This window comes from Sorex araneus, chromosome 2 (genome assembly GCF_027595985.1).
Source record: "Sorex araneus isolate mSorAra2 chromosome 2, mSorAra2.pri, whole genome shotgun sequence".
Taxonomy (NCBI): domain Eukaryota; kingdom Metazoa; phylum Chordata; class Mammalia; order Eulipotyphla; family Soricidae; genus Sorex; species Sorex araneus.
The window spans coordinates 129110876-129120885 of NC_073303.1; the positions used below are offsets into that span (position 1 = coordinate 129110876).

A 10010-nucleotide genomic window follows, 5' to 3' on the forward strand; every position below is an offset into this window, starting at 1 on the left:
AATGCCAGGGAAGAGACCAGCACACAAGCTGAGTCTGAGATGATGTTAGCAGGCCCTGGGACACAGGCGTGTGAAGAAACCAATGCGGTGGCTTACAGCCTTCACTGAAGCTCTTTCCTGGTGCCAGAAGTAACCTGCTTCCTAACCGTACACATGCACAGGAGTATCCTGGTGGCAATGCCTTCTGTCCCTCCCAGACTCAGCACCTGTATGGCTGAGTGGGTGAGTGTTGGGGCCAGACTGAGCTGCCAGGATGAGGCCATGTCAATTGCTCCACACAAGGGCAGGAACATAGGGACCCATGAAAATGGGTGAGATTTCTCATGTTTCCTGACTGGTTTGTATGAGGCTGAACATCTCCTTCTGGCTGCCTTAGTAAATAATTTCCTAAATTATACTGAAATTATCGGTCTTCCGTTTCTCACAAATCCCTGGTTCTACTTAGCCTGTTTGTTGTCAGTCTGCAGATTCTGGCAGAAAATCTCTGTCTCGTGCACCTGACTGTCTTCCCGGGGCCACGGGCTCCAGGTTCCCTCCCACCTCGAGCCGAGCTCCCTCGGTCAAAGACCTCCGGAGCCTTAGCCACAGCCATGCTCAAGGCCCCACTCCACACATTCGGACGAGTGTCACACATGAAGGTACTGGCAGAGGAACCCAGGTGTGTGGGACCTGGAGCTGAGACCTCCAAGCCTCAGCTCAGATCGGGATTGGGCCTCATCCGCCCAGGTTTCCCATTTCCAGTAGCTAGGCAGTCACACCCAGGAACTACACCCGGCACAGCCAACATCCAGAGACTGAAAAGCAAGCTCCCCGAACCCTATAGCCTACTTCTCCCTCTGGGAGAACCTGGCAGGCTACTGAGAGTTTCCTGCCCCCATGGGAGAGCCTGGCAAACTCCCTGTGGCGTTTTCATATGCCAAAACCAGTAACAATGCTCGTTCTCATTCCCCTGACCCTGAAAGAGCCTCCAATGCGGCATCGTTGGGAAGGGCGAGTAAGGAGAGGCTTCTAAAATCTCAGGGCTAAGGTGAATAGAGATGTTACTGAGACTGCTCAGAAAATTTGACAATCAACGGGATGATGATGATGCAGATCCTAGTACTTAGCCTGTTTGTTGCCAGTATGCAGAAACTACATTGTTTTCAGTATGCAGAAGAACTTTGCATGATCTTGTAACTCCTTTGTTGCTGACCTCATTGTACTGAGCCCTGTGAACTGTAGGGTGGTAATAAAAGGAGATTTCAGGGCTCTCTACTTTTGTCACAGAGTCAGAGGGAACCTGGACCCTCCATGACATAAATTTCTTTGAGTTCCTTGTCTCAGAGCCTCCGACTAAACGAACGTTCACGCAACAGGTGAGCACCATGAATGGTGGGTCTATGCCTCCGATCAATAAGCAACTGCCGAGTGGGATAATAACCACGTCCCCGCTGGCCCTGAAGCCATTTTCCCAGAGGTGGCATCTCATGAACTACAAGTGGAAGTTCACTTCCCCACAAATAGAACTGTACGGAACTGTGTTTTTTTTTTTGTGTGTGTAGAACATTTATTTTATTCTTGAAACACTCGAAGATCAGTGGGAAATCATTTTAATCAAAGAATTGTACATTTCTTCCCACATATCTTGCTTTGTATTAGGAAATGACATTACACTCCTTGTCACAATATTACAAAATATTTCCAAGAAAATGTTAAGAATAACTCCAACACAAAAGGCAAGATGGGCTGAAATAAACTGTTTTTCTCCCCCAGAAACCTCTACACCAGCCCTTGGCAACCAGAGAGAACCCAAAAAAGTCAGGACCAATGATCCCAGGTGACAAGTTTCCACAGATTTGTAAAGGGAAAGAATTGAAAAGGGATGGAAATGATGGTCTGGACGGGCTGGACGTTAGCAGCACTGCTCACACCCTGTCTGAGCTGAAAGAAACACCCTTAGCATAGGGAGGACCCTGAACACTGCTGAACATTACAATATTCTTAACTGAAATGAGAAAACACCCTGATGGGTGCCTGCATTGACTCGGAGCCTCTTTCTCCCCCAGCACTGAAGAGAGCAAATGTGCCCTGTCCCCCGCTGTCACAGGAGCCCGTCCATCTCTCCAGGAAAGCCTCATACTCATCCCCCTTCGCCTGTGGGGAAACAGGAAGGCAGGGCCCAGATGGAGACGCAGCTTTGGTAGGAGGTGGAGTGGAATCACCCTCTGACCTTCTCTGGGAAGCGGGAGCCCGTCTGTTCTCCCAACGGACCTTCAGTGCGGTGGGTACAAAGCGAGTGACCGCAACCTTGGCACTGGTGACCTGGGGCTCGGCGCTGATGGTTGCCGTTGCTTTCTTCTCAGTGCTGGCTGCGCTCGAGTCACCTGCCTTGGGCCACCAGGCCAGGCTGGGAGGAGTGCTCAGTACTCCTGGGCTTGGCTGGGGCGGGGCAGGGCCGAGTGGGGGCAGCAGAGGGGGGCGCAGCACCCCAGGACGAGGTGGGGGGATCACCAGAGGTACGGGGGGAGGGGAGAGTCGGGGTAAAGGTCTGCCAAGTTCTGGCATTCCGGGGGGCCTCAGGGAGGGCTTTGGGCGGAGGGCCTGGAGGGGGCCCAGGTGATCCGAAAGGTGGGGGAGGGGTGGTCTCAGAAGGGCTGGTCCTGGCAAGGGAGGTGCCTGAATCTGAGAAGGAGGAACAGCCGGCAGGGACGCTGGCTGCTGGGAAGCACCAGATGGGAGAGCACCGGAGAGAGTCCTCCTTGTGCTGTTTGGGTGATGGCTTTTCTGCTTCAGAATCCTCCTCCTCCTCCTCCTCAGAAAATCTCTCCACTCTTTCTCAGACCTTTTTCTCCTTCGCTGGTGTCTCTCTCCTCAGCATCCCGGGGCCCGAAGTCGTCACCTTCATGATCTCCCTCTGGTTGGTCAGGGTCACCGTCACCGGGACCGCTATCATGCTGGTCTTACTCTGTGTCCTCAGGACGGCCATCGTCTTCCCTGGTGCTGGGGGTGTCACCGTGACCCCACCGTGCCGGGTCAGGACCATGAGGCAGTCTGCATCTTGCCTCCAGGAAGGAGGAACTAGGACTGAGCTTGCCTGTGGACTGAACACCTGTGAGGCGTGAGGAGGTGGTGGCCCGGGGGCGGGGGGGGGGGGGGAAGGCTTTCTGCCCAGAGGCAGGCGTGGGACACTGTGTCCGAGAAGAGGAAGCTCAGAGACCGCCCAAGACAGGTGTTCACAGGCTGACATCCTCGTGAGGACGGAGGGCGGCTGGGCACAGGTCAGGGGGATGTTCTGGACCCAAATGGGGGCAGGAGCGGGCGGCACATCAGGCAGAGGAGCTCTCTCCACGCCCTCATGCTGAGCGCTCTGGACGGCAGCGGAGCACTGGCCCTCTGAGCCCTGTTCTGCTCATATCCTACTAACAGCTCTCTTAATTCTCTGTGTACATCTGGATTCTCTTTTTCATGGAGCCACAGAATATGGTTAAATGTTTCACAGTTTTTTACGCTATCTCTCAGCACCGGCTCAGGGAAGCGTGGTTGTTGCACCGGGTTCAGTTCCATTCTATCCCATTTCTCCATGTCCCGGATAATCTGTTTAGGATCCTTCATCTTCAAAACTGCAGCTCATACCATCAGGTGCTGTCTTTTGTTCCTTTTTAGTTCTGTCTTCCGGGCTTCCTTCCGGGCTTGGTCCGGAGGGTTCATGAACTCTCCACTCTTGGTGGATGATGTAGATCTCCATGTCAAGATTTGTGTGATGTCCTTGCTCTGATAAAAAACAAACAAACAAAAAAACAGCAAAATTTCTACTGGGGTGTGGGGCTTAGAGGGATAGTCTCAAGGGACGCTTTCAGAGGGACACTCTCAGAGGAGTGCTCTTCTTCCACTTCTGTATGGGGAAGAGCTTTTATGCAACCCGGCAGGGTAGGTGCCAGGCAGGGTGTGGCAGGACCTGGCTGGGGGCTAGGGCCGGGCCAGCTTGTTCTCCACACCCTGTCTGTGCCTCCAGGGAGTGAAAAAAGGCAACTTCTGCTGTGTGTCCTGGGAGAGCCTTGCACGCTCATGGCCTGTTAGTCTTAGGAGAGTCCTGAACAATCCCACACTCTCTGCTGCTCCCCCTGTTCCACAGGGAGGTGTCGGGGGAGAGGTGGGTGACCAAGAAGAGACCTGAGGCACCCTCAGCCCATCTGTCTTCCTGGTGTCCGTTCTGCTCTGCCCCCTTCCTTGGGCTCGTTTCTAGGACACCGTGAGGACCCTGCGACACTGCTGCCCGCCTGTGGGAAAGGTAGTGCCAGGGGCATCTCTCAGATTATCGCCCAGAGGGGCTGCATGAAGGGGGAGGGCTCATGTCTCTATGGGGAAACTGAGTCAGTGGCTATGTGATACCCGGGTTTTCGGATTCTCGAATAAACAGATGGACAGAGGCAACACACGACAATGCAATGGCAGAAGGAGTTTTATTCCAGTATTCTGGGATCAACTCTCAGCCAGCTTCTGAAAAACAAACCTCTTTAAGGCTCATCTGGCCTTTTTGCTTATCTCTTGTTTTTGTTTTGTTTTTTTTTTGGGTCACACCCGATGTTGCACAGGGGTCACTCCTGGCTCTGCACTCAGGAATTACCCCTAGCGATGCTCAGGGGGACCATATGGGATGCTGGGAATTGAACCCGGGTTGGCTGTATGCAAGGCAAACGCCCTACCCGCTGTGCTATGCTGCAGCCCCTTTGCTTATCTCTCGAAGGGCTTCTTCACTGGGTCTCTGGAGGTCTGGGTCATCTGTGTTTATGACTTCTTTGGGCACCAGGTCACTGAACTTGCTGGAAATGACCTTGTCTTTGGACCGTCTTGGTGGAGCAACTGCACCATAATGATTTTTCCTTCCACATCCACCTGAATGACCAGTGCACTTGACATTTTTCCCTTCTGTCCCATAGCCAGTGGATATTGGGCCACGTGGATCTCTGGAAAAGCACCTCATCTCCAAAATCCTCCAGTAAGTGAGGTGTCCACCCTTTCCTGTACCCGTATGCTGGGGGTTCTCTCCGGGAGGACACCAGTGAGGTCTGTGGGGACCTGTGGGATCCTTCCTTTTCCTCCGCCTCAAGCGGGTCCTGAGCCTGCTGACCTGGTGCAGGTAACAAGCTGCTGAGCACCATCTTCTCGGGCTCCTTCAGTGCCAGCGACCTCTCCTGGGTCTCTCTTGATTCTCTTGAGCTCCGGAGCTTTCCAAGCCTCCTATCCCTCCTGGTCCCTATCTGTGTCAGTAGTGAGCGTGTTCAGGGTGACGGGCCACTCTGGTTCCCCCGCAGATGCTCCTGAAGAAGGCTCTCAGAAGGACGCTCTCAGAGGGAAGCTCTCAGAGGGATGCTCTTCCAGTTCTGTGTTGGGGCTGGACTGAGCTACCAGATGAGCCCATGTCAACTGCTCCACACGAGGTCTGGAACATAGGGAACCATGAAAATGGGAGCGATTTCTCGTGTGTCCTGACTGGTTTGGATGAGGCTGAACATCTTCTGGCTGCCTTAGTAACTAATTTCCTAAATCTCATATACCGAAACTGTTGATCTTACTTTTCTCACAGATCCCTGGTTCTACTTAGCTTGTTTGTTTTCAGTCTGCAGATCGTGGGTACTTAGCCTGTTCGTGGGTCAGTCTGCAGATCCTAGGTACTTAGCCTGTTTGTGTCAGTATGCAAATGCTACATTGTTTTCCTTATGCAGAAGAACTTTGCATGATCTTCCAGTAACTCCTTTGTTGCTGACTAAATTTCTTTTGGGTTCCTTGTCTCAGCGCCTTTGACTGAATGAATGATCACGCAACAGTTCTGGGTGGGGAAGAGCTTTTATGCAACCTGGAGGATGGGAGCCAGACAGGGTGTGGCCGGGCTGGCTGGGTCACAAGGTAGGGCTAGGGCGGGGCCAGCTTGGTGTCCACACCTGTCTGTGCCTCTAGGGAACAAAAAAAGGCGACCCCTGCTGTGTGTCCTGGGAGAGCCTTGCATGCTTAAGGCCTGTTAGTCTCATGCCTCAGGGCTGACCTCAATATCCCAGACTCCTCTGCAGCTCCCCCTTTCTGCAGGAAGGTGGGGGGATTGGTGGGTGACCCAGAAGATATGTGAAGGGTCCTCAGATCCTTCCTGGGCTCTTGTTGGCAGAGACCCCCAGGCTGGGTAGGGATCCCTGGTGTTCTTTGTCCTGTGTCTCTGTCTGAGCCTCTGTGTGAGCAGGGGCGCCCATGGGCTGGGCACAGAGACTCTGACCATCAGAGGTGGACTTTCTCTCCACTCCACAGATGTGTGGGCGGTGGCCCAGTGCTCTGTTGGCCGCTCACACCCGACACTGAGACTGGCTCAGTGCTGGGCACTGAGAAGGGCCGAGTTCCGGGCGCCTCAGGCTTGGGCCCAGAGTCAGAGCCATATGCCCAATCTGGGCCCCTCAACCCCAAGCCAGGGCCCGGACCCCCTGAGCTGCACCACTGGGTTCAGTTCCTGGAGGGCCCCAAACTCAGTCCTCAGAAGGGCCAGACGGCGTCAGAGCTGCTCTGCTCCTGCTCACTGTTAGGGTCTGGAGTCGATAATTTCCCCCTCCTCGAGCCCGCACAGAGTTCAGCCAGTAATGTAACACAGAAGCCGAGTTTATTAAGCCAGCTAGCTGGGGTCAAACTTTCAGGCACGCAGGCCAAAGCAAGACGACGAACAAGGGAGAAGCCGCAAGTTTTAGAGTCAATGCATCATAGCCCACGCTTACAAATTCAAACAAAAACGTAGGTAAAAATTACAAGTTTCATAATTCAGAAGAAAACATAATTTTAAATAGTACAAACAAATAGTTTCAGGTAGGTCATCTGGACATGTTTTTAGAACATTCCGGCATCTGCCCGCCCCGCCTGCATCCCTTCTGTAGATAGTGGATACGGTTATGAAACTATTTGCCAACATGAGTTTTCAGTCAGTCGTCCTTCCCTTGCAGATGGCCATGGGGGAGAAGCAGGATTTTAAGAAAAACAAAAAGGTTTAAATAAAAACAAGACGTGAAGCAGGAACCAGGCATGATGGAGTTGTTCCTGCCCTGCGCCGAGCCCGACACTCACTGCCCTGCGCATCCCCAGGATCCGGCCAGCTGTCGGGAGCCCCATTGCTCGACTACACCTGAGTGAGACCCAGATGGGTCAGTGCAGGCCAGACCTGGGCCCCTGGACGTGCTTCTCTGTGCTCTTACTCCCTTGAAGGACAGTGGTGGCGTGGCTGGTGTGTGGCTGCTTCTCCCGTCCTTTCCCATTAGACTCTTGCACCCGTCTTCCTGGTGCCCACCCTGCTCTTCCTCTTTCCCTGGGATTCATTCTAGGACACTGTGAGGAACCTCGAGTGACACCGCTGCGCTATGGGAAATGCAATGCCAGGAGTATTTCCCAATGCCCAAGGGGCTGTGGGAAAGGGAGGGTCCGTGTCTCTGGGGGAGACTGAGTCAGAGGGAGACTGGTGATGCTTCTGGGATCCAGAGACCCTCGTCGGTGGCACCGTGGCTCGGTGGCTGATTCCAGCCCCAAGACACCAGGCTAGCTCCGGACCCGGGTCCACCCTGCTCCCAGCATGGTTAGTGGCAGACACTGTGCGATGGCAGGGCCGGGCCGGGAGCAGAGCAGTGGGCAGGCTGTGTCGAGGCAGGAGCCATCCTTCCTCACGGCTGTGTGGGTCACTCGTGTCACCCCAGCCTTTGTCCTCGCTCATCGGCCTTCGGCCACTTTCACACAAGGACTTAACTGCACCACTCCCCGGGCAAGTCCCCCAGGCCCTGTCCCTGCCCCTCTCTCCCTCACTCTGCCTCTCCCCCCTCAGCCCCTCAGATGCCCATAAATCTGAGGTTTAGACCCAAGACTGTTCCAAAGGGGCTGTTCCCCGTTCAGCTGCTCTCCGTTCCGCAGACGTGCAGCTGTCCCGTGTTCGCCCCTTGCCCCTTGAGCTATTCTGCACACACGATGGCTTTCAGCTGTGCCCGTGTCCCTGTGAACAGCAGGTTTCTTCTTCTCTATGGACAGATTTTCTGGTAGCAGGAAGGAATCAGGGCCCCAGAGTTTGCCAGGTGGGATTAGCTGCAGGGTCAGCTCCGTGGGGGAGCCTCGGGTGTGGGGAACCCGAGAGGTATCAGCTCAGCTGCCGCATGGAGCCTCGTGAGCTGCAGCTACTTCTGAGGGGATCAGCAGCAGCTGCTCACTTCAGGCCTGTCTCTGCTGGGGCCCTGGGGTCCCGGGAACCAGAGGTCAGTGGTCGGGGCCTCCAAGCCCAGCTGCCCGGGGGTGGGCGGGCGAGGCAGGAGAGTCCCAGGTGCGCCTGGTTGGAGCCTGTTGCTGGGCGAGGAGCAGCAGCTACATAAGGAGAGGCTGTGGCCCCGCTGACTGTTTGCAGGGCCGGGGGCGTTGGGGGCTGGGAGGGAAGGTTGGGAAGAGCAATTCTGGGGCACAGCAGGGCTCTGTCTCCCTAAAGCTGTTTCTTACTCTGCTACTCCGCCAAGCACTGGATCTCTCTCTCTCCCTCTCCTTCTCTCCCCCGTGCCTGGCAGGCCCTGAGTTTCCCACTCCTTGCAGAGGCCCTGGTGTCTCCTTTCAGATTCCCTCCTTGCGCTGTGTGAAAACACCTCGAGAGGGAGAAGGGGACCCTGGGGTCACCTTGCTCAGAAGCACAAAACAGGGAGGCCGGAATGTCTCTCCCAGGCAAGAGACCGAGGCCTCAGCGGTCTTCTGGTCGCGGGTGTGTGGAGCCGGGGGTCTGAACACAGGGGAGCTGCTAGGTCAGTTCCCTCTCATCTGCAGCCAAGGGCCGAGCTTGTGGTCCCGGGGCCGCTGGACCCTCAGAGCTGAGAGGGTGGGAGGCTCCAGGTGGGAATTTCAGAGCTTTTTCCCTGTTCACCTCGGGGGCTGAAGGGGCCTCTGTTTCCCCTGGCTGGCTGCTGGTGTCAGCTCCATCTTAGCCAACCCCTCTGCATGTCCTAAACCTTCCTTCCTTACCCACCATTGGTAAAATTAGGAATCAACTTGTATTATAACAAAATTTTAATATTAAAATCAATGTATCAGTATTAAAATCAACATTAAAATCAATATATCTAACAAACCAATTTTTCGGCCGCAGTTCTAAAAGGTGGTGCTGAAGCTGTCGTGGTCAGCTGAGGATGCTGTGGGCAGAGTCCTCTGGGGCGGTCAGAACCACATCATTTGGGCATTTTCAAAATTGAAGCCCTTTGGAGAGGAGGATCTGAAGCTCCTGAGAAGGTGGGTCCCCCAGGAAAGGAGCCTGTGAGGTTGAATGATGTGCAGTGGGGCCCTACTGTCTCTCTCCCAGTTTCCAACGGGCATCTCCAATCCTGTCTGGAAAGTGCGTCTCTGTGGGCTTCTCAGGGTGAGTCCAACCCTCACCCAGCACCTTCAAAGACGGGGTCACCCATGGAAAGGATGAAACCATTGATGCAGGATAGGGACCAGGCCCAGGGTTAAAGCGAATCCAGGAGCAGATCCCAGTCTTCCCTGGTTCCTCGGCCGGGAGAGGACCTAGCGGCACCGTCAGTCCTTCCCGCTTCTTGGCAGATGGCCATCCAAAGAATCCTCGAACCCCGCTGCTTTCTGTTGACAGAACTTGGAGCTCTGGGCGCTGTCTTGGTTCCAGCTTCATGGGATTCGTGGTGTCTGACCCCTGAGGTGGGAAATTGGGTTCACCCAGAGTTCCTGATCTCCAGACTCAAGGAAGAAAGGTTTTTTTTTTTGATTAATAATTTCTTAATTCTGGAAACGCAAATGAAAGCATGAGATGGCTGAAGTTTCAGCTCACGTATCTCCAAATACGTTGTTGTCCATTCCCTGACCTTTCCATGGTCATTTCTTGGCTGCTTTCCGGATCAATGCCATTTTCTGTTTGTGAGCTGCTGTGGTACAAGCTTTTTTGTAGGGTCGGATTTCTTCAGGGCCAAATCCCGGGATCCACATGTGCCACTGGCGCTCTAGATGAAGCTGAACATCTTTGACCTCCAGAGTGCTGGACT

General features: G+C 54.3%; 1 pseudogene; it reads right to left on the minus strand.

Annotated features, from left to right (window-relative positions):
• Window positions 1-1980: 1980 nt before the first annotated feature.
• On the minus strand, window positions 1981-7116 carry LOC101543340 (WW domain-binding protein 11-like; annotated as a pseudogene).
• Window positions 7117-10010: the final 2894 nt, after the last annotated feature.